The 24,757-nt window shown below is 49.4% G+C and overlaps 1 non-coding gene and 6 pseudogenes across 1 annotated transcript; all 7 read left to right on the forward strand.

The window, feature by feature from the left end:
- Positions 1-2,738: 2,738 nt before the first annotated feature.
- LOC124553844 lies at positions 2,739-2,951 on the forward strand (annotated as a pseudogene).
- Positions 2,952-6,228: 3,277 nt separating this feature from the next.
- LOC124553869 lies at positions 6,229-6,440 on the forward strand (annotated as a pseudogene).
- A 3,271-nt stretch (positions 6,441-9,711) lies between these two features.
- On the forward strand, positions 9,712-9,924 carry LOC124553882 (annotated as a pseudogene).
- Positions 9,925-13,238: 3,314 nt separating this feature from the next.
- LOC124553861 lies at positions 13,239-13,431 on the forward strand. The gene has a single exon (XR_006968156.1). It is a non-coding gene; the product is annotated as a U2 spliceosomal RNA (small nuclear RNA).
- Positions 13,432-16,694: 3,263 nt separating this feature from the next.
- LOC124553763 lies at positions 16,695-16,907 on the forward strand (annotated as a pseudogene).
- Positions 16,908-20,186: 3,279 nt separating this feature from the next.
- LOC124553850 lies at positions 20,187-20,399 on the forward strand (annotated as a pseudogene).
- Positions 20,400-23,666: 3,267 nt separating this feature from the next.
- Positions 23,667-23,879, forward strand: LOC124553875 (annotated as a pseudogene).
- Positions 23,880-24,757: the final 878 nt, after the last annotated feature.

Raw genomic sequence — 24,757 nt, forward strand, 5'->3', positions numbered from 1 at the left:
GTCGCAGTTTACTCCTCGACATGGAAGGTGGTACTGGGCTGTTGACGAGTGCTCTCGTATTTTGTCGTTCCCTCCGGCACTTGCTTTTGCGATGTTTTCGACGGTCGCCTGTTGCCATATCGGCCCGCACCACCGTGTGTGACCCCCACATGTGGAGCGTACATGCTGCAAGCATTTAGGCCCTGACACTGCGGTTTTTCATCTCTGGCGGTACTCCGCAAGGATACCGCCCTTCGATTGTGCCATTCCAGCACTAATTGAAGTGCTAGGTTTTCCGGCCTGTTAGGAGACCACTTCTGCAAAATGTGCGAGGAGATTTTTGCTGGTTGCGAGCTACCCGCCGATTTTGTAGCTGTACGTATTGCCCTTAATCCAAAGGTCACAGGCGACTGGCGGGCTAGAGACGTACGTCCCATCACCGTTCTTAACACTGTTTATAAGTTGGTGGCACGAAGTGTGGCTTCACGTCTTAAACAGGTAATGAATAAGGTACTTTGTCCCACTCAATCATGTGGCGTTTCGAATCGAACCACCTTCACCGCTGCTTCTATATACCGTGATGCTGTCTTACTCACCCACCGCCGACGCTCGAACCCCGGCTGCAATTGATCCCTAGATTTCGCCGGTGCCTTCGATAGGGTGTCCCATCCTTACCTGCTGGCCGTTATGTCGCGGATGGGTTTCGGGGAGCACTTCATAAGAGTCATCCGGCACTTCTTGGATGGAGCCAATTCCACAATCATTGTGAACGGCTGCAGATCACGACCAATTCCCATCAGATGATCAGTTCGACAAGGGTGTCCCTTGTCAGTGTATTTTATCGCTTTGGACCCCGTGCTGCGTGACATCGGACGGATGGTCGATGGTGTTCCTTTCCCAGGCGTCACCTTCCGCAGTGCGGCATACGCGGATGGTGTAGGTGTGTTTGTAGCAAACGCCAGGGACATCGATTCAGTTCGCCGAGTCCTCCACGTTTATGAACGAGCATCCGGTGCCATTTTAAAATCCAACAAAATGGTGCTAATCCCACTAGGACCACGATCATTGACCATCGAGCGCCCATGGTTCCGGATTGTAGGGGATCAACGTATCTTGGGTCTTGAGGTGACTGCCTGTCCGCAGCGCATGTTAACACTCACGTGCAGGCGGATTCTCACGCGCATCAGAGGACTTTGCGTGAGTCACACTGATCGACGACTCGACCTCCATCAACGAATCCAACTGATTAATACTTACATCCTATAACGGGCATGGTATGTAGCACAACTCCTTACGCTACCGAAACAAACCAGCAGAGCCATCTCACAAACAGTATATTGCCTGTTGTGGCGGCATGCACTATTCAAAGTTGATGCACAGACTTGTACACTGCCAAAGGTCGATGGTGGCCTTGGACTCATTGACTTTCCCCGCAAATGTGCGGCAATCCTGATTCACCGTATCGCCACTTTGCGTGAGATTGACCCAGGTGGGACAACAGCGGTGCTTTTCGACCGTTATCGCCCACAATCGGCGCGTGAACCAGTATGTTTGACACATATTACATTCCGGATGACGGCAGTCAAGGTCTATTACCTCAATCAAAGTTACGTCCTAACAGTGGCCACCGACAAAGCACGCACATCGAAGCGCCTTTACTAGGCGCTTCGAGAGCCAGCCCACACCACATAAATTGGAGGACAGACGACCGTCGGTCATCTGGCACCAAGCTTGGGCTAATATCAACCACCCAGCCCTCCCCACAGAAGTTTCAGCGCTATGGTATCGCGTTGTAAACAATTTAATACCCACTAATCATCGCTTGGCGGCCATCCGCCTATGGCCCTCGGCTGCTTGCGGCCGATGTGGTGACGTAGACACCAGAGAGCATTGTCTCTTATGCCCTCACGTCACAGAAGTGTGGGACCTTGCACGTGTGCTATTAGCGCTGATCGGTGGGACTACACTGGACTATGTGCCAATCGACTGGTTCCTTACCCCTGATATTCAGACCAACCCCCGAAAACGACATAACGCAGTGGTGTGGCTCTTGGGCCACACCATTTTCACGATCTATGACCTTTGCCTCACCGATGCTGTCTCTTTCATGGACTACCTTTGGAGCCAGCATCGCCAGGCGGAATGTGACCGGAAATATACCATTACTTTTGCAAGATTTCTTAAAGTTGCAATGGTTCATGGTTATCAAAAGGTGTTCCAGGCCGAGTAAGGCACCTCGTATAAGAATTGCCTGAGTGTACCCCTGGATCTTTGTCACTCGGACTTTCAAACTACTCTTGACTTAACCATACCCCAGGTTTGGTATTGGCCTTCTGGGCATCACTAGAGTAGACTGTTCTATGATACTGATAATATGGAAATTGGTAACATGGAAATTGTGTGAACGTTGTATGAAAAATTATTGGAAAATTGGAAAACACATAATCTATCTTAGAGGATTATTACTTCGTTAATTCTTTGGGCTATGGGATTATCTCGCCAGTTTCGTTTGAGTGTGCTACCGTCGCTGTCTTTTTTTTTTGCCTTCATTTCTGTCCTTATTTATTTCTTTCAATTTAGTTTTTAACATCATCACTTGCCTCACACCTGCAGAGGGAAGTGTGTTTCTGAGGAGTGTGTCGTCGCCCCCTGAGGCATAGCAGAGTATGCCTCCGCTTTTATTTTCGGTTTATGGCAATAAGTGTTGCTGCTAACAACACCCTGCTTTACGTGCTGCGTCGACACTAGAGGATGGCGGCATTTTTGGAGAGGAAAAGGTAGGGCTATAGGGGAGGTAGGAGGGAAAAAAAGTGTAGTATCTGTTCTTATCAGCTTAATATCTGATACGTCCTGCATTGCACGACCAGAATATTAAACTCATTTTTGGCTTATGACGGAGTGCTAGGGGCTTGCTCCACCTCTGTCGCGGGCTGGCTCGGCATTGCAGTACCGTCGGGATCGGCCCACCTAATATTAATTAAAACACAGCCTGAAATGGGTTAACATTCTGCAGTGATCAGATATTCCGCTGGTAGCAAAACTTGTCGTAGTTGTTGATGTGCCCAGTAGTTAGTTGCTTACACACCACGATTTCTTTTAATTAATTTAAGATTATCTTAAGAATTTTTTTTTTTTTTTTTTTTTTTTTTGCGGTTAGCCGGACCGCACTTGCAGCCGCATTACGCTAGGCTGGTAATTTATGGTGGCACAGGACAGTGCCTTCGGATGCCTCGTTAGCGTCTCTTATGGTCCTGTCGCAGATAATTTTAATAATATTTTTTGGAGTTATAACCTTAGCTCCTCGCGAACGTCGTCGTCGTCGCCGTCGCCGCCGCACGCACGCAGAATACGTGGTACACACGCACACACACATATGCAGTAGGCGGTGGACGATGTAAGCACTCGGCTAGGTGTATCTCGCGCCAGTATAGCTCGCGCCGGCCTGGCGCTGCTGTGGGGCGGCCTCGCGGCTTCTCCACTGGCCTGGCAGCTAGCGGCGTTCAAATGGGAGTCGCAGTTTACTCCTCGACATGGAAGGTGGTACTGGGCTGTTGACGAGTGCTCTCGTATTTTGTCGTTCCCTCCGGCACTTGCTTTTGCGATGTTTTCGACGGTCGCCTGTTGCCATATCGGCCCGCACCACCGTGTGTGACCCCCACATGTGGAGCGTACATGCTGCAACCATTTAGGCCCTGACACTGCGGTTTTTCATCTCTGGCGGTACTCCGCAAGGATACCGCCCTTCGATTGTGCCATTCCAGCACTAATTGAAGTGCTAGGTTTTCCGGCCTGTTAGGAGACCACTTCTGCAAAATGTGCGAGGAGATTTTTGCTGGTTGCGAGCTACCCGCCGATTTTGTAGCTGTACGTATTGCCCTTAATCCAAAGGTCACAGGCGACTGTCGGGCTAGAGACGTACGTCCCATCACCGTTCTTAACACTGTTTATAAGTTGGTGGCACGAAGTGTGGCTTCACGTCTTAAACAGGTAATGAATAAGGTACTTTGTCCCACTCAATCATGTGGCGTTTCGAATCGAACCACCTTCACCGCTGCTTCTATATACCGTGATGCTGTCTTACTCACCCACCGCCGACGCTCGAACCCCGGCTGCAATTGATCCCTAGATTTCGCCGGTGCCTTCGATAGGGTGTCCCATCCTTACCTGCTGGCCGTTATGTCGCGGATGGGTTTCGGGGAGCACTTCATAAGAGTCATCCGGCACTTCTTGGATGGAGCCAATTCCACAATCATTGTGAACGGCTGCAGATCACGACCAATTCCCATCAGATGATCAGTTCGACAAGGGTGTCCCTTGTCAGTGTATTTTATCGCTTTGGACCCCGTGCTGCGTGACATCGGACGGATGGTCGATGGTGTTCCTTTCCCAGGCGTCACCTTCCGCAGTGCGGCATACGCGGATGGTGTAGGTGTGTTTGTAGCAAACGCCAGGGACATCGATTCAGTTCGCCGAGTCCTCCACGTTTATGAACGAGCATCCGGTGCCATTTTAAAATCCAACAAAATGGTGCTAATCCCACTAGGACCACGATCATTGACCATCGAGCGCCCATGGTTCCGGATTGTAGGGGATCAACGTATCTTGGGTCTTGAGGTGACTGCCTGTCCGCAGCGCATGTTAACACTCACGTGCAGGCGGATTCTCACGCGCATCAGAGGACTTTGCGTGAGTCACACTGATCGACGACTCGACCTCCATCAACGAATCCAACTGATTAATACTTACATCCTATAACGGGCATGGTATGTAGCACAACTCCTTACGCTACCGAAACAAACCAGCAGAGCCATCTCACAAACAGTATATTGCCTGTTGTGGCGGCATGCACTATTCAAAGTTGATGCACAGACTTGTACACTGCCAAAGGTCGATGGTGGCCTTGGACTCATTGACTTTCCCCGCAAATGTGCGGCAATCCTGATTCACCGTATCGCCACTTTGCGTGAGATTGACCCAGGTGGGACAACAGCGGTGCTTTTCGACCGTTATCGCCCACAATCGGCGCGTGAACCAGTATGTTTGACACATATTACATTCCGGATGACGGCAGTCAAGGTCTATTACCTCAATCAAAGTTACGTCCTAACAGTGGCCACCGACAAAGCACGCACATCGAAGCGCCTTTACTAGGCGCTTCGAGAGCCAGCCCACACCACATAAATTGGAGGACAGACGACCGTCGGTCATCTGGCACCAAGCTTGGGCTAATATCAACCACCCAGCCCTCCCCACAGAAGTTTCAGCGCTATGGTATCGCGTTGTAAACAATTTAATACCCACTAATCATCGCTTGGCGGCCATCCGCCTATGGCCCTCGGCTGCTTGCGGCCGATGTGGTGACGTAGACACCAGAGAGCATCGTCTCTTATGCCCTCACGTCACAGAAGTGTGGGACCTTGCACGTGTGCTATTAACGCTGATCGGTGGGACTACACTGGACTATGTGCCAATCGACTGGTTCCTTACCCCTGATATTCAGACCAACCCCCGAAAACGACATAACGCAGTGGTGTGGCTCTTGGGCCACACCATTTTCACGATCTATGACCTTTGCCTCACCGATGCTGTCTCTTTCATGGACTACCTTTGGAGCCAGCATCGCCAGGCGGAATGTGACCGGAAATATACCATTACTTTTGCAAGATTTCTTAAAGTTGCAATGGTTCATGGTTATCAAAAGGTGTTCCAGGCCGAGTAAGGCACCTCGTATAAGAATTGCCTGAGTGTACCCCTGGATCTTTGTCACTCGGACTTTCAAACTACTCTTGACTTAACCATACCCCAGGTTTGATATTGGCCTTCTGGGCATCACTAGAGTAGACTGTTCTATGATACTGATAATATGGAAATTGGTAACATGGAAATTGTGTGAACGTTGTATGAAAAATTATTGGAAAATTGGAAAACACATAATCTATCTTAGAGGATTATTACTTCGTTAATTCTTTGGGCTATGGGATTATCTCGCCAGTTTCGTTTGAGTGTGCTACCGTCGCTGTCTTTTTTTTTTTGCCTTCATTTCTGTCCTTATTTATTTCTTTCAATTTAGTTTTTAACATCATCACTTGCCTCACACCTGCAGAGGGAAGTGTGTTTCTGAGGAGTGTGTCGTCGCCCCCTGAGGCATAGCAGAGTATGCCTCCGCTTTTATTTTCGGTTTATGGCAATAAGTGTTGCTGCTAACAACACCCTGCTTTACGTGCTGCGTCGACACTAGAGGATGGCGGCATTTTTGGAGAGGAAAAGGTAGGGCTATAGGGGAGGTAGGAGGGAAAAAAGTGTAGTATCTGTTCTTATCAGCTTAATATCTGATACGTCCTGCATTGCACGACCAGAATATTAAACTCATTTTTGGCTTATGACGGAGTGCTAGGGGCTTGCTCCACCTCTGTCGCGGGTTGGCTCGGCATTGCAGTACCGTCGGGATCGGCCCACCTAATATTAATTAAAACACAGCCTGAAATGGGTTAACATTCTGCAGTGATCAGATATTCCGCTGGTAGCAAAACTTGTCGTAGTTGTTGATGTGCCCAGTAGTTAGTTGCTTACACACCACGATTTCTTTTAATTAATTTAAGATTATCTTAAGAATTTTTTTTTTTTTTGCGGTTAGCCGGACCGCACTTGCAGCCGCATTACGCTAGGCTGGTAATTTATGGTGGCACAGGACAGTGCCTTCGGATGCCTCGTTAGCGTCTCTTATGGTCCTGTCGCAGATAATTTTAATAATATTTTTTGGAGTTATAACCTTAGCTCCTCGCGAACGTCGTCGTCGTCGTCGTCGCCGTCGCCGCCGCACGCACGCAGAATACGTGGTACACACGCACACACACATATGCAGTAGGCGGTGGACGATGTAAGCACTCGGCTAGGTGTATCTCGCGCCAGTATAGCTCGCGCCGGCCTGGCGCTGCTGTGGGGCGGCCTCACGGCTTCTCCACTGGCCTGGCAGCTAGCGGCGTTCAAATGGGAGTCGCAGTTTACTCCTCGACATGGAAGGTGGTACTGGGCTGTTGACGAGTGCTCTCGTATTTTGTCGTTCCCTCCGGCACTTGCTTTTGCGGTGTTTTCGACGGTCGCCTGTTGCCATATCGGCCCGCACCACCGTGTGTGACCCCCACATGTGGAGCGTACATGCTGCAACCATTTAGGCCCTGACACTGCGGTTTTTCATCTCTGGCGGTACTCCGCAAGGATACCGCCCTTCGATTGTGCCATTCCAGCACTAATTGAAGTGCTAGGTTTTCCGGCCTGTTAGGAGACCACTTCTGCAAAATGTGCGAGGAGATTTTTGCTGGTTGCGAGCTACCCGCCGATTTTATAGCTGTACGTATTGCCCTTAATCCAAAGGTCACAGGCGACTGTCGGGCTAGAGACGTACGTCCCATCACCGTTCTTAACACTGTTTATAAATTGGTGGCACGAAGTGTGGCTTCACGACTTAAACAGGTAATGAATAAGGTACTTTGTCCCACTCAATCATGTGGCGTTTCGAATCGAACCACCTTCACCGCTGCTTCTATATACCGTGATGCTGTCTTACTCACCCACCGCCGACGCTCGAACCCCGGCTGCAATTGATCCCTAGATTTCGCCGGTGCCTTCGATAGGGTGTCCCATCCTTACCTGCTGGCCGTTATGTCGCGGATGGGTTTCGGGGAGCACTTCATAAGAGTCATCCGGCACTTCTTGGATGGAGCCAATTCCACAATCATTGTGAACGGCTGCAGATCACGACCAATTCCCATCAGATGATCAGTTCGACAAGGGTGTCCCTTGTCAGTGTATTTTATCGCTTTGGACCCCGTGCTGCGTGACATCGGACGGATGGTCGATGGTGTTCCTTTCCCAGGCGTCACCTTCCGCAGTGCGGCATACGCGGATGGTGTAGGTGTGTTTGTAGCAAACGCCAGGGACATCGATTCAGTTCGCCGAGTCCTCCACGTTTATGAACGAGCATCCGGTGCCATTTTAAAATCCAACAAAATGGTGCTAATCCCACTAGGACCACGATCATTGACCATCGAGCGCCCATGGTTCCGGATTGTAGGGGATCAACGTATCTTGGGTCTTGAGGTGACTGCCTGTCCGCAGCGCATGTTAACACTCACGTGCAGGCGGATTCTCACGCGCATCAGAGGACTTTGCGTGAGTCACACTGATCGACGACTCGACCTCCATCAACGAATCCAACTGATTAATACTTACATCCTATAACGGGCATGGTATGTAGCACAACTCCTTACGCTACCGAAACAAACCAGCAGAGCCATCTCACAAACAGTATATTGCCTGTTGTGGCGGCATGCACTATTCAAAGTTGATGCACAGACTTGTACACTGCCAAAGGTCGATGGTGGCCTTGGACTCATTGACTTTCCCCGCAAATGTGCGGCAATCCTGATTCACCGTATCGCCACTTTGCGTGAGATTGACCCAGGTGGGACAACAGCGGTGCTTTTCGACCGTTATCGCCCACAATCGGCGCGTGAACCAGTATGTTTGACACATATTACATTCCGGATGACGGCAGTCAAGGTCTATTACCTCAATCAAAGTTACGTCCTAACAGTGGCCACCGACAAGGCACGCACATCGAAGCGCCTTTACTGGGCGCTTCGAGAGCCAGCCCACACCACATAAATTGGAGGACAGACGACCGTCGGTCATCTGGCACCAAGCTTGGGCTAATATCAACCACCCAGCCCTCCCCACAGAAGTTTCAGCGCTATGGTATCGCGTTGTAAACAATTTAATACCCACTAATCATCGCTTGGCGGCCATCCGCCTATGGCCCTCGGCTGCTTGCGGCCGATGTGGTGACGTAGACGCCAGAGAGCATCGTCTCTTATGCCCTCACGTCACAGAAGTGTGGGACCTTGCACGTGTGCTATTAGCGCTGATCGGTGGGACTACACTGGACTATGTGCCAATCGACTGGTTCCTTACCCCTGGTATTCAGACCAACCCCCGAAAAAGACATAACGCAGTGGTGTGGCTCTTGGGCCACACCATTTTCACGATCTATGACCTTTGCCTCACCGATGCTGTCTCTTTCATGGACTACCTTTGGAGCCAGCATCGCCAGGCGGAATGTGACCGGAAATATACCATTACTTTTGCAAGATTTCTTAAAGTTGCAATGGTTCATGGTTATCAAAAGGTGTTCCAGGCTGAGTAAGGCACCTCGTATAAGAATTGCCTGAGTGTACCCCTGGATCTTTGTCACTCGGACTTTCAAACTACTCTTGACTTAACCATACCCCAGGTTTGATATTGGCCTTCTGGGCCTCACTAGAGTAGACTGTTCTATGATACTGATAATATGGAAATTGGTAACATGGAAATTGTGTGAACGTTGTATGAAAAATTATTGGAAAATTGGAAAACACATAATCTATCTTAGAGGATTATTACTTCGTTAATTCTATGGGCTATGGGATTATCTCGCCAGTTTCGTTTGAGTGTGCTACCGTCGCTGTTTTTTTTTTTTTGCCTTCATTTCTGTCTTTATTTATTTCTTTCTATTTAGTTTTTAACATCATCACTTGCCTCACGCCTGCAGAGGGAAGTGTGTTTCTGAGGAGTGTGTCGTCGCCCCCTGAGGCATAGCAGAGTATGCCTCCGCTTTTATTTTCGGTTTATGGCAATAAGTCTTGCTGCTAACAACACCCTGCTTCACGTACTGCGTCGACACTAGAGGATGGCGGCATTTTTGGAGAGGAAAAGGTAGGGCTATAGGGGAGGTAGGAGGGAAAAAAAGTGTAGTATCTGTTCTTATCAGCTTAATATCTGATACGTCCTGCATTGCACGACCAGAATATTAAACTCATTTTTGGCTTATGACGGAGTGCTAGGGGCTTGCTCCACCTTTGTCGCGGGTTGGCTCGGCATTGCAGTACCGTCGGGATCGGCCCACCTAATATTAATTAAAACACAGCCTGAAATGGGTTAACATTCTGCAGTGATCAGATATTCCGCTGGTAGCAAAACTTGTCGTAGTTGTTGATGTGCCCAGTAGTTAGTTGCTTACACACCACGATTTCTTTTAATTAATTTAAGATTATCTTAAGAATTTTTTTTTTTTTTTTTTTTTTTTTTTTTTTTTTTTTTTTTTTTTTGCGGTTAGCCGGACCGCACTTGCAGCCGCATTACGCTAGGCTGGTAATTTATGGTGGCACAGGACAGTGCCTTCGGATGCCTCGTTAGCGTCTCTTATGGTCCTATCGCAGATAATTTTAATAATATTTTTTGGAGTTATAACCTTAGCTCCTCGCGAACGTCGTCGTCGTCGCCGTCGCCGCCGCACGCACGCAGAATACGTGGTACACACGCACACACACATATGCAGTAGGCGGTGGACGATGTAAGCACTCGGCTAGGTGTATCTCGCGCCAGTATAGCTCGCGCCGGTCTGGCGCTGCTGTGGGGCGGCCTCACGGCTTCTCCACTGGCCTGGCAGCTAGCGGCGTTCAAATGGGAGTCGCAGTTTACTCCTCGACATGGAGGGTGGTACTGGGCTGTTGACGAGTGCTCTCGTATTTTGTCGTTCCCTCCGGCACTTGCTTTTGCGATGTTTCCGACGGTCGCCTGTTGCCATATCGGCCCGCACCACCGTGTGTGACCCCCACATGTGGAGCGTACATGCTGCAAGCATTTAGGCCCTGACACTGCGGTTTTTCATCTCTGGCGGTACTCCGCAAGGATACCGCCCTTCGATTGTGCCATTCCAGCACTAATTGAAGTGCTAGGTTTTCCGGCCTGTTAGGAGACCACTTCTGCAAAATGTGCGAGGAGATTTTTGCTGGTTGCGAGCTACCCGCCGATTTTCTAGCTGTACGTATTGCCCTTAATCCAAAGGTCACAGGCGACTGTCGGGCTAGAGACATACGTCCCATCACCGTTCTTAACACTGTTTATAAGTTGGTGGCACGAAGTGTGGCTTCACGTCTTAAACAGGTAATGAATAAGGTACTTTGTCCCACTCAATCATGTGGCGTTTCGAATCGAACCACCTTCACCGCTGCTTCTATATACCGTGATGCTGTTTTACTCACCCACCGCCGACGCTCGAACCCCGGCTGCAATTGATCCCTAGATTTCGCCGGTGCCTTCGATAGGGTGTCCCATCCTTACCTGCTGGCCGTTATGTCGCGGATGGGTTTCGGGGAGCACTTCATAAGAGTCATCCGGCACTTCTTGGATGGAGCAAATTCCGCAATCATTGTGAACGGGTGCAGATCACGACCAATTCCCATCAGATGATCAGTTCGACAAGGGTGTCCCTTGTCAGTGTATTTTATCGCTTTGGACCCCGTGCTGCGTGACATCGGACGGATGGTCGATGGTGTTCCTTTCCCAGGCGTCACCTTCCGCAGTGCGGCATACGCGGATGGTGTAGGTGTGTTTGTAGCAAACGCCAGGGTCATCGATTCAGTTCGCCGAATCCTCCACGTTTATGAACGAGCATCCGGTGCCATTTTAAAATCCAACAAAATGGTGCTAATCCCACTAGGACCACGATCATTGACCATCGAGCGCCCATGGTTCCGGATTGTAGGGGATCAACGTATCTTGGGTCTTGAGGTGACTGCCTGTCCGCAGCGCATGTTAACACTCACGTGCAGGCGGATTCTCACGCGCATCAGAGGACTTTGCGTGAGTCACACTGATCGACGACTCGACCTCCATCAACGAATCCAACTGATTAATACTTACATCCTATAACGGGCATGGTATGTAGCACAACTCCTTACGCTACCGAAACAAACCAGCAGAGCCATCTCACAAACAGTATATTGCCTGTTGTGGCGGCATGCACTATTCAAAGTTGATGCACAGACTTGTACACTGCCAAAGGTCGATGGTGGCGTTGGACTCATTGACTTTCCCCGCAAATGTGCGGCAATCCTGATTCACCGTATCGCCACTTTGCGTGAGATTGACCCAGGTGGGACAACAGCGGTGCTTTTCGACCGTTATCGCCCACAATCGGCGCGTGAACCAGTATGTTTGACACATATTACATTCCGGATGACGGCAGTCAAGGTCTATTACCTCAATCAAAGTTACGTCCTAACAGTGGCCACCGACAAGGCACGCACATCGAAGCGCCTTTACTAGGCGCTTCGAGAGCCAGCCCACACCACATAAATTGGAGGACAGACGACCGTCGGTCATCTGGCACCAAGCTTGGGCTAATATCAACCACCCAGCCCTCCGCACAGAAATTTCAGCGCTATGGTATCGCGTTGTAAACAATTTAATACCCACTAATCATCGCTTGGCGGCCATCCGCCTATGGCCCTCGGCTGCTTGCGGCCGATGTGGTGACGTGGACACCAGAGAGCATCGTCTCTTATGCCCTCACGTCACAGAAGTGTGGGACCTTCCACGTGTGCTATTAGCGCTGATCGGTGGGACTACACTGGACTATGTGCCAATCGACTGGTTCCTTACCCCTGGTATTCAGACCAACCCCCGAAAAAGACATAACGCAGTGGTGTGGCTCTTGGGCCACACCATTTTCACGATCTATGACCTTTGCCTCACCGATGCTGTCTCTTTCATGGACTACCTTTGGAGCCAGCATCGCCAGGCGGAATGTGACCGGAAATATACCATTACTTTTGCAAGATTTCTTAAAGTTGCAATGGTTCATGGTTATCAAAAGGTGTTCCAGGCTGAGTAAGGCACCTCGTGTAAGAATTGCCTGAGTGTACCCCTGGATCTTTGTCACTCGGACTTTCAAACTACTCTTGACTTAACCATACCCCAGGTTTGATATTGGCCTCCTGGGCATCACTAGAGTAGACTGTTCTATGATACTGATAATATGGAAATTGGTAACATGGAAATTGTGTGAACGTTGTATGAAAAATTATTGGAAAATTGGAAAACACATAATCTATCTTAGAGGATTATTACTTCGTTAATTCTATGGGCAATGGGATTACCTCGCCAGTTTTGTTTGAGTGTGCTACCGTCGCTGTTTTTTTTTTGCCTTCATTTCTGTCTTTATTTATTTCTTTCTATTTAGTTTTTAACATCATCACTTGCCTCACACCTGCAGAGGGAAGTGTGTTTCTGAGGAGTGTGTCGTCGCCCCCTGAGGCATAGCAGAGTATGCCTCCGCTTTTATTTTCGGTTTATGGCAATAAGTCTTGCTGCTAACAACACCCTGCTTTACGTGCTGCGTCGACACTAGAGGATGGCGGCATGTTTGGAGAGGAAAAGGTAGGGCTATAGGGGAGGTAGGAGGGAAAAAAAGTGTAGTATCTGTTCTTATCAGCTTAATATCTGATACGTCCTGCATTGCACGACCAGAATATTAAACTCATTTTTGGCTTATGACGGAGTGCTAGGGGCTTGCTCCACCTCTGTCGCGGGTTGGCCCGGCATTGCAGTACCGTCGGGATCGGCCCACCTAAAATTAATTAAAACACAGCCTGAAATGGGTTAACATTCTGCAGTGATCAGATATTCCGCTGGTAGCAAAACTTGTCGTAGTTGTTGATGTGCCCAGTAGTTAGTTGCTTACACACCACGATTTCTTTTAATTAATTTAAGATTATCTTAAGAATTTTTTTTTTTTTTTTTGCGGTTAGCCGGACCGCACTTGCAGCCGCATTACGCTAGGTTGGTAATTTATGGTGGCACGGGACAGTGCCTTCGGATGCCTCGTTAGCGTCTCTTATGGTCCTATCGCAGATAATTTTAATAATATTTTTTGGAGTTATAACCTTAGCTCCTCGCGAACGTCGTCGTCGTCGTCGCCGCCGCGCGCACGCAGAATACGTGGTACACACGCACACACACATATGCAGTAGGCGGTGGACGATTTAAGCACTCGGCTAGGTGTAGCTCGCGCCAGTATAGCTAGCGCCGGCCTGGCGCTGCTGTGGGGCGGCCTCACGGCTTCTCCACTGGCCTGGCAGCTAGCGGCGTTCAAATGGGAGTCGCAGTTTACTCCTCGACATGGAGGGTGGTACTGGGCTGTTGACGAGTGCTCTCGTATTTTGTCGTTCCCTCCGGCACTTGCTTTTGCGATGTTTTCGACGGTCGCCTGTTGCCATATCGGCCCGCACCACCGTGTGTGACCCCCACATGTGGAGCGTACATGCTGCAAGCATTTAGGCCCTGACACTGCGGTTTTTCATCTCTGGCGGTACTCCGCAAGGATACCGCCCTTCGATTGTGCCATTCCAGCACTAATTGAAGTGCTAGGTTTTCCGGCCTGTTAAGAGACCACTTCTGCAAAATGTGCGAGGAGATTTTTGCTGGTTTCGAGCTACCCGCCGATTTTCTAGCTGTATGTATTGCCCTTAATCCAAAGGTCACAGGCGACTGTCGGGCTAGAGACATACGTACCATCACCGTTCTTAACACTGTTTATAAGTTGGTGGCACGAAGTGTGGCTTCACGTCTTAAACAGGTAACGAATAAGGTACTTTGTCCCACTCAATCATGTGGCGTTTCGAATCGAACCACCTTCACCACTGCTTCTATATACCGTGATGCTGTCTTACTCACCCACCGCCGACGCTCGAACCCCGGCTGCAATTGATCCCTAGATTTCGCCGGTGCCTTCGATAGGGTGTCCCATCCTTACCTGCTGGCCGTTATGTCGCGGATGGGTTTCGGGGAGCACTTCATAAGAGTCATCCGGCACTTCTTGGATGGAGCAAATTCCACAATCATTGTGAACGGCTGCAGATCACGACCAGTTCCCATCAGATGATCAGTTCGACAAGGGTGTCCCTTGTCAGTGTATTTTATCGCTTTGGACCCCGTGCTGCGTGACATCGGACGGATGGTCGATGGTGTTCCTTTCCCAGGCGTCACCTTCCGCATTGCGGCATACGCGGATGGTGTAGGTGTGTTTGTAGCAAACGCCAGGGACATCGATTCAGTTCGCCGAGTCCTCCACGTTTATGAACGAGCATCCGGTGCCATTTTAAAATCCAACAAAATGGTGCTAATCCCACTAGGACCACGATCATTGACCATCGAGCGCCCATGGTTCCGGATTGTAGGGGATCAACGTATCTTGGGTCTTGAGGTGACTGCCTGTCCGCAGCGCATGTTAACACTCACGTGCAGGCGGATTCTCACGCGCATCAGAGGACTTTGCGTGAGTCACACTGATCGACGAGTCGACCTCCATCAACGAATCCAACTGATTAATACTTACATCCTATAACGGGCATGGTATGTAGCACAACTCCTTACGCTACCGAAACAAACCAGCAGAGCCATCTCACAAACAGTATATTGCCTGTTGTGGCGGCATGCACTATTCAAAGTTGATGCACAGACTTGTACACTGCCAAAGGTCGATGGTGGCGTTGGACTCATTGACTTTCCCCGCAAATGTGCGGCAATCCTGATTCTCCGTATCGCCACTTTGCGTGAGATTGACCCAGGTGGGACAACAGCGGTGCTTTTCGACCGTTATCGCCCACAATCGGCGCGTGAACCAGTATGTTTGACACATATTACATTCCGGATGACGGCAGTCAAGGTCTATTACCTCAATCAAAGTTACGTCCTAACAGTGGCCACCGACAAGGCACGCACATCGAAGCGCCTTTACTAGGCGCTTCGAGAGCCAGCCCACACCACATAAATTGGAGGACAGACGACCGTCGGTCATCTGGCACCAAGCTTGGGCTAATATCAACCACCCAGCCCTCCCCACAGAAGTTTCAGCGCTATGGTATCGCGTTGTAAACAATTTAATACCCACTAATCATCGCTTGGCGGCCATCCGCCTATGGCCCTCGGCTGCTTGCGGCCGATGTGGTGACGTAGACACCAGAGAGCATCGTCTCTTATGCCCTCACGTCACAGAAGTGTGGGACCTTGCACGTGTGCTATTAGCGCTGATCGGTGGGACTACACTGGACTATGTGCCAATCGACTGGTTCCTTACCCCTGATATTCAGACCAACCCCCGAAAACGACATAACGCAGTGGTGTGGCTCTTGGGCCACACCATTTTCACGATCTATGACCTTTGCCTCACCGATGCTGTCTCTTTCATGGACTACCTTTGGAGCCAGCATCGCCAGGCGGAATGTGACCGGAAATATACCATTACTTTTGCAAGATTTCTTAAAGTTGCAATGGTTCATGGTTATCAAAAGGTGTTCCAGGCTGAGTAAGGCACCTCGTATAAGAATTGCCTGAGTGTACCCCTGGATCTTTGTCACTCGGACTTTCAAACTACTCTTGACTTAACCATACCCCAGGTTTGATATTGGCCTTCTGGGCCTCACTAGAGTAGATTGTTCTATGATACTGATAATATGGAAATTGGTAACATGGAAATTGTGTGAACGTTGTATGAAAAATTATTGGAAAATTGGAAAACACATAATCTATCTTAGAGGATTATTACTTCGTTAATTCTATGGGCTATGGGATTATCTCGCCAGTTTCGTTTGAGTGTGCTACCGTCGCTGTTTTTTTTTTTGCCTTCATTTCTGTCTTTATTTATTTCTTTCTATTTAGTTTTTAACATCATCACTTGCCTCACACCTGCAGAGGGAAGTGTGTTTCTGAGGAGTGTGTCGTCGCCCCCTGAGGCATAGCAGAGTATGCCTCCGCTTTTATTTTCGGTTTATGGCAATAAGTCTTGCTGCTAACAACACCCTGCTTTACGTGCTGCGTCGACACTAGAGGATGGCGGCATTTTTGGAGAGGAAAAGGTAGGGCTATAGGGGAGGTAGGAGGGAAAAAAAGTGTAGTATCTGTTCTTATCAGCTTAATATCTGATACGTCCTGCATTGCACGACCAGAATATTAAACTCATTTTTGGCTTATGACGGAGTGCTAGGGGCTTGCTCCACCTCTGTCGCGGGTTGGCCCGGCATTGCAGTACCGTCGGGATCGGCCCACCTAAAATTAATTAAAACACAGCCTGAAATGGGTTAACATTCTGCAGTGATCAGATATTCCGCTGGTAGCAAAACTTGTCGTAGTTGTTGATGTGCCCAGTAGTTAGTTGCTTACACACCACGATTTCTTTTAATTAATTTAAGATTATCTTAAGAATTTTTTTTTTTTTTTTTTTTTTTTTGCGGTTAGCCGGACCGCACTTGCAGCCGCATTACGCTAGGCTGGTAATTTATGGTGGCACAGGACAGTGCCTTCGGATGCCTCGTTAGCGTCTCTTATGGTCCTGTCGCAGATAATTTTAATAATATTTTTTGGAGTTATAACCTTAGCTCCTCGCGAACGTCGTCGTCGTCGCCGTCGCCGCCGCACGCACGCAGAATACGTGGTACACACGCACACACACATATGCAGTAGGCGGTGGACGATTTAAGCACTCGGCTAGGTGTAGCTCGCGCCAGTATAGCTAGCGCCGGCCTGGCGCTGCTGTGGGGCGGCCTCACGGCTTCTCCACTGGCCTGGCAGCTAGCGGCGTTCAAATGGGAGTCGCAGTTTACTCCTCGACATGGAGGGTGGTACTGGGCTGTTGACGAGTGCTCTCGTATTTTGACGTTCCCTCCGGCACTTGCTTTTGCGATGTTTTCGACGGTCGCCTGTTGCCATATCGGCCCGCACCACCGTGTGTGACCCCCACATGTGGAGCGTACATGCTGCAAGCATTTAGGCCCTGACACTGCGGTTTTTCATCTCTGGCGGTACTCCGCAAGGATACCGCCCTTCGATTGTGCCATTCCAGCACTAATTGAAGTGCTAGGTTTTCCGGCCTGTTAGGAGACCACTTCTGCAAAATGTGCGAGGAGATTTTTGCTGGTTGCGAGCTACCCGCCGATTTTCTAGCTGTATGTATTGCCCTTAATCCAAAGGTCACAGGCGACTGTCGGGCTAGAGACATACGTCCCATCACCGTTCTTAACACTGTTTATAAGTTGGTGGCACGAAGTGTGGCTTCACGTCTTAAACAGGTAACGAATAAGGTACTTTGTCCCACTCAATCATGTGGCGTTTCGAATCGAACCACCTTCACCACTGCTTCTATATACCGTGATGCTGTCTTACTCACCCACCGCCGACGCTCGAACCCCGGGTGCAATTGATCCCTAGATTTCGCCGGTGCCTTCGATAGGGTGTCCCATCCTTACCTGCTGGCCGTTATGTCGCGGATGGGTTTCGGGGAGCACTTCATAAGAGTCATCCGGCACTTCTTGGATGGAGCAAATTCCACAATCATTGTGAACGGCTGCAGATCACGACCAGTTCCCATCAGATGATCAGTTCGACAAGGGTGTCCCTTGTCAGTGTATTTTATCGCTTTGGACCCCGTGCTGCGTGACATCGGACGGATGGTCGATGGTGTTCCTTTCCCAGGCGTCACCTTCCGCAGTGCGGCATACGCGGATGGTGTAGGTGTGTTTGTAGCAAACGCCAGGGACATCGATTCAGTTCGCCGAGTCCTCCACGTTTATGAACGAGCATCCGGTGCCATTTTAAAATCCAACAAAATGGTGCTAATCCCACTAGGACCACGATCATTGACCATCGAGCGCCCATGGTTCCGGATTGTAGGGGATCAACGTATCTTGGGTCTTGAGGTGACTGCCTGTCCGCAGCGCATGTTAACACTCACGTGCAGGCGGATTCTCACGCGCATCAGAGGACTTTGCGTGAGTCACACTGATCGACGACTCGACCTCCATCAACGAATCCAACTGATTAATACTTACATCCTATAACGGGCATGGTATGTAGCACAACTCCTTACGCTACCGAAACAAACCAGCAGAGCCATCTCACAAACAGTATATTGCCTGTTGTGGCGGCATGCACTATTCAAAGTTGATGCACAGACTTGTACACTGCCAAAGGTCGATGGTGGCCTTGGACTCATTGACTTTCCCCGCAAATGTGCGGCAATCCTGATTCACCGTATCGCCACTTTGCGTGAGATTGACCCAGGTGGGACAACAGCGGTGCTTTTCGACCGTTATCGCCCACAATCGGCGCGTGAACCAGTATGTTTGACACATATTACATTCCGGATGACGGCAGTCAAGGTCTATTACCTCAATCAAAGTTACGTCCTAACAGTGGCCACCGACAAGGCACGCACATCGAAGCGCCTTTACTAGGCGCTTCGAGAGCCAGCCCACACCACATAAATTGGAGGACAGACGACCGTCGGTCATCTGGCACCAAGCTTGGGCTAATATCAACCACCCAGCCCTCCCCACAGAAGTTTCAGCGCTATGGTATCGCGTTGTAAACAATTTAATACCCACTAATCATCGCTTGGCGGCCATCCGCCTATGGCCCTCGGCTGCTTGCGGCCGATGTGGTGACGTAGACACCAGAGAGCATCGTCTCTTATGCCCTCACGTCACAGAAGTGTGGGACCTTGCACGTGTGCTATTAGCGCTGATCGGTGGGACTACACTGGACTATGTGCCAATCGACTGGTTCCTTACCCCTGGTATTCAGACCAACCCCCGAAAAAGACATAACGCAGTGGTGTGGCTCTTGGGCCACACCATTTTCACGATCTATGACCTTTGCCTCACCGATGCTGTCTCTTTCATGGACTACCTTTGGAGCCAGCATCGCCAGGCGGAATGTGACCGGAAATATACCATTACTTTTGCAAGATTTCTTAAAGTTGCAATGGTTCATGGTTATCAAAAGGTGTTCCAGGCTGAGTAAGGCACCTCGTATAAGAATTGCCTGAGTGTACCCCTGGATCTTTGTCACTCGGACTTTCAAACTACTCTTGACTTAACCATACCCCAGGTTTGATATTGGCCTTCTGGGCCTCACTAGAGTAGATTGTTCTATGATACTGATAATATGGAAATTGGTTACATGGAAATTGTGTGAACGTTGTATGAAAAATTATTGGAAAATTGGAAAACACATAATCTATCTTAGAGGATTATTACTTCGTTAATTCTATGGGCTATGGGATTATCTCGCCAGTTTCGTTTGAGTGTGCTACCGTCGCTGTTTTTTTTTTTTTTTTGCCTTCATTTCTGTCTTTATTTATTTCTTTCTATTTAGTTTTTAACATCATCACTTGCCTCACACCTGCAGAGGGAAGTGTGTTTCTGAGGAGTGTGTCGTCGCCCCCTGAGGCATAGCAGAGTATGCCTCCGCTTTTATTTTCGGTTTATGGCAATAAGTCTTGCTGCTAACAACACCCTGCTTTACGTGCTGCGTCGACACTAGAGGATGGCGGCATTTTTGGAGAGGAAAAGGTAGGGCTATAGGGGAGGTAGGAGGGAAAAAAAGTGTAGTACCTGTTCTTATCAGCTTAATATCTGATACGTCCTGCATTGCACGACCAGAATATTAAACTAATTTTTGGCTTATGACGGAGTGCTAGGGGCTTGCTCCACCTCTGTCGCGGGTTGGCCCGGCATTGCAGTACCGTCGGGATCGGCCCACCTAAAATTAATTAAAACACAGCCTGAAATGGGTTAACATTCTGCAGTGATCAGATATTCCGCTGGTAGCAAAACTTGTCGTAGTTGTTGATGTGCCCAGTAGTTAGTTGCTTACACACCACGATTTCTTTTAATTAATTTAAGATTATCTTAAGAATTTTTTTTTTTTTTTTTGCGGTTAGCCGGACCGCACTTGCAGCCGCATTACGCTAGGCTGGTAATTTATGGTGGCACGGGACAGTGCCTTCGGATGCCTCGTTAGCGTCTCTTATGGTCCTATCGCAGATAATTTTAATAATATTTTTTGGAGTTATAACCTTAGCTCCTCGCGAACGTCGTCGTCGTCGTCGCCGCCGCACGCACGCAGTATACGTGGTACACACGCACACACACATATGCAGTAGGCGGTGGACGATTTAAGCACTCGGCTAGGTGTAGCTCGCGCCAGTATAGCTAGCGCCGGCCTGGCGCTGCTGTGGGGCGGCCTCACGGCTTCTCCACTGGCCTGGCAGCTAGCGGCGTTCAAATGGGAGTCGCAGTTTACTCCTCGACATGGAGGGTGGTACTGGGCTGTTGACGAGTGCTCTCGTATTTTGACGTTCCCTCCGGCACTTGCTTTTGCGATGTTTTCGACGGTCGCCTGTTGCCATATCGGCCCGCACCACCGTGTGTGACCCCCACATGTGGAGCGTACATGCTGCAAGCATTTAGGCCCTGACACTGCGGTTTTTCATCTCTGGCGGTACTCCGCAAGGATACCGCCCTTCGATTGTGCCATTCCAGCACTAATTGAAGTGCTAGGTTTTCCGGCCTGTTAGGAGACCACTTCTGCAAAATGTGCGAGGAGATTTTTGCTGGTTGCGAGCTACCCGCCGATTTTCTAGCTGTATGTGTTGCCCTTAATCCAAAGGTCACAGGCGACTGTCGGGCTAGAGACATACGTACCATCACCGTTCTTAACACTGTTTATAAGTTGGTGGCACGAAGTGTGGCTTCACGTCTTAAACAGGTAACGAATAAGGTACTTTGTCCCACTCAATCATGTGGCGTTTCGAATCGAACCACCTTCACCACTGCTTCTATATACCGTGATGCTGTCTTACTCACCCACCGCCGACGCTCGAACCCCGGGTGCAATTGATCCCTAGATTTCGCCGGTGCCTTCGATAGGGTGTCCCATCCTTACCTGCTGGCCGTTATGTCGCGGATGGGTTTCGGGGAGCACTTCATAAGAGTCATCCGGCACTTCTTGGATGGAGCAAATTCCACAATCATTGTGAACGGCTGCAGATCACGACCAGTTCCCATCAGATGATCAGTTCGACAAGGGTGTCCCTTGTCAGTGTATTTTATCGCTTTGGACCCCGTGCTGCGTGACATCGGACGGATGGTCGATGGTGTTCCTTTCCCAGGCGTCACCTTCCGCAGTGCGGCATACGCGGATGGTGTAGGTGTGTTTGTAGCAAACGCCAGGGACATCGATTCAGTTCGCCGAGTCCTCCACGTTTATGAACGAGCATCCGGTGCCATTTTAAAATCCAACAAAATGGTGCTAATCCCACTAGGACCACGATCATTGACCATCGAGCGCCCATGGTTCCGGATTGTAGGGGATCAACGTATCTTGGGTCTTGAGGTGACTGCCTGTCCGCAGCGCATGTTAACACTCACGTGCAGGCGGATTCTCACGCGCATCAGAGGACTTTGCGTGAGTCACACTGATCGACGACTCGACCTCCATCAACGAATCCAACTGATTAATACTTACATCCTATAACGGGCATGGTATGTAGCACAACTCCTTACGCTACCGAAACAAACCAGCAGAGCCATCTCACAAACAGTATATTGCCTGTTGTGGCGGCATGCACTATTCAAAGTTGATGCACAGACTTGTACACTGCCAAAGGTCGATGGTGGCGTTGGACTCATTGACTTTCCCCGCAAATGTGCGGCAATCCTGATTCACCGTATCGCCACTTCGCGTGAGATTGACCCAGGTGGGACAACAGCGGTGCTTTTCGACCGTTATCGCCCACAATCGGCGCGTGAACCAGTATGTTTGACACATATTACATTCCGGATGACGGCAGTCAAGGTCTATTACCTCAATCAAAGTTACGTCCTAACAGTGGCCACCGACAAGGCACGCACATCGAAGCGCCTTTACTAGGCGCTTCGAGAGCCAGCCCACACCACATAAATTGGAGGACAGACGACCGTCGGTCATCTGGCACCAAGCTTGGGCTAATATCAACCACCCAGCCCTCCGCACAGAAGTTTCAGCGCTATGGTATCGCGTTGTAAACAATTTAATACCCACTAATCATCGCTTGGCGGCCATCCGCCTATGGCCCTCGGCTGCTTGCGGCCGATGTGGTGACGTAGACACCAGAGAGCATCGTCTCTTATGCCCTCACGTCACAGAAGTGTGGGACCTTGCACGTGTGCTATTAGCGCTGATCGGTGGGACTACACTGGACTATGTGCCAATCGACTGGTTCCTTACCCCTGGTATTCAGACCAACCCCCGAAAAAGACATAACGCAGTGGTGTGGCTCTTGGGCCACACCATTTTCACGATCTATGACCTTTGCCTCACCGATGCTGTCTCTTTCATGGACTACCTTTGGAGCCAGCATCGCCAGGCGGAATGTGACCGGAAATATACCATTACTTTTGCAAGATTTCTTAAAGTTGCAATGGTTCATGGTTATCAAAAGGTGTTCCAGGCTGAGTAAGGCACCTCGTATAAGAATTGCCTGAGTGTACCCCTGGATCTTTGTCACTCGGACTTTCAAACTACTCTTGACTTAACCATACCCCAGGTTTGATATTGGCCTTCTGGGCCTCACTAGAGTAGATTGTTCTATGATACTGATAATATGGAAATTGGTTACATGGAAATTGTGTGAACGTTGTATGAAAAATTATTGGAAAATTGGAAAACACATAATCTATCTTAGAGGATTATTACTTCGTTAATTCTATGGGCTATGGGATTATCTCGCCAGTTTCGTTTGAGTGTGCTACCGTCGCTGTTTTTTTTTTTTTTTGCCTTCATTTCTGTCTTTATTTATTTCTTTCTATTTAGTTTTTAACATCATCACTTGCCTCACACCTGCAGAGGGAAGTGTGTTTCTGAGGAGTGTGTCGTCGCCCCCTGAGGCATAGCAGAGTATGCCTCCGCTTTTATTTTCGGTTTATGGCAATAAGTCTTGCTGCTAACAACACCCTGCTTTACGTGCTGCGTCGACACTAGAGGATGGCGGCATTTTTGGAGAGGAAAAGGTAGGGCTATAGGGGAGGTAGGAGGGAAAAAAAGTGTAGTACCTGTTCTTATCAGCTTAATATCTGATACGTCCTGCATTGCACGACCAGAATATTAAACTCATTTTTGGCTTATGACGGAGTGCTAGGGGCTTGCTCCACCTCTGTCGCGGGTTGGCCCGGCATTGCAGTACCGTCGGGATCGGCCCACCTAAAATTAATTAAAACACAGCCTGAAATGGGTTAACATTCTGCAGTGATCAGATATTCCGCTGGTAGCAAAACTTGTCGTAGTTGTTGATGTGCCCAGTAGTTAGTTGCTTACACACCACGATTTCTTTTAATTAATTTAAGATTATCTTAAGAATTTTTTTTTTTTTTTTTTGCGGTTAGCCGGACCGCACTTGCAGCCGCATTACGCTAGGCTGGTAATTTATGGTGGCACGGGACAGTGCCTTCGGATGCCTCGTTAGCGTCTCTTATGGTCCTATCGCAGATAATTTTAATAATATTTTTTGGAGTTATAACCTTAGCTCCTCGCGAACGTCGTCGTCGTCGTCGTCGCCGCCGCACGCACGCAGAATACGTGGTACACACGCACACACACATATGCAGTAGGCGGTGGACGATTTAAGCACTCGGCTAGGTGTAGCTCGCGCCAGTATAGCTAGCGCCGGCCTGGCGCTGCTGTGGGGCGGCCTCACGGCTTCTCCACTGGCCTGGCAGCTAGCGGCGTTCAAATGGGAGTCGCAGTTTACTCCTCGACATGGAGGGTGGTACTGGGCTGTTGACGAGTGCTCTCGTATTTTGACGTTCCCTCCGGCACTTGCTTTTGCGATGTTTTCGACGGTCGCCTGTTGCCATATCGGCCCGCACCACCGTGTGTGACCCCCACATGTGGAGCGTACATGCTGCAAGCATTTAGGCCCTGACACTGCGGTTTTTCATCTCTGGCGGTACTCCGCAAGGATACCGCCCTTCGATTGTGCCATTCCAGCACTAATTGAAGTGCTAGGTTTTCCGGCCTGTTAGGAGACCACTTCTGCAAAATGTGCGAGGAGATTTTTGCTGGTTGCGAGCTACCCGCCGATTTT

The sequence above is a fragment of the Schistocerca americana genome, chromosome 1 (assembly GCF_021461395.2).
Source record: "Schistocerca americana isolate TAMUIC-IGC-003095 chromosome 1, iqSchAmer2.1, whole genome shotgun sequence".
Taxonomy (NCBI): Eukaryota; Metazoa; Arthropoda; class Insecta; order Orthoptera; family Acrididae; genus Schistocerca; species Schistocerca americana.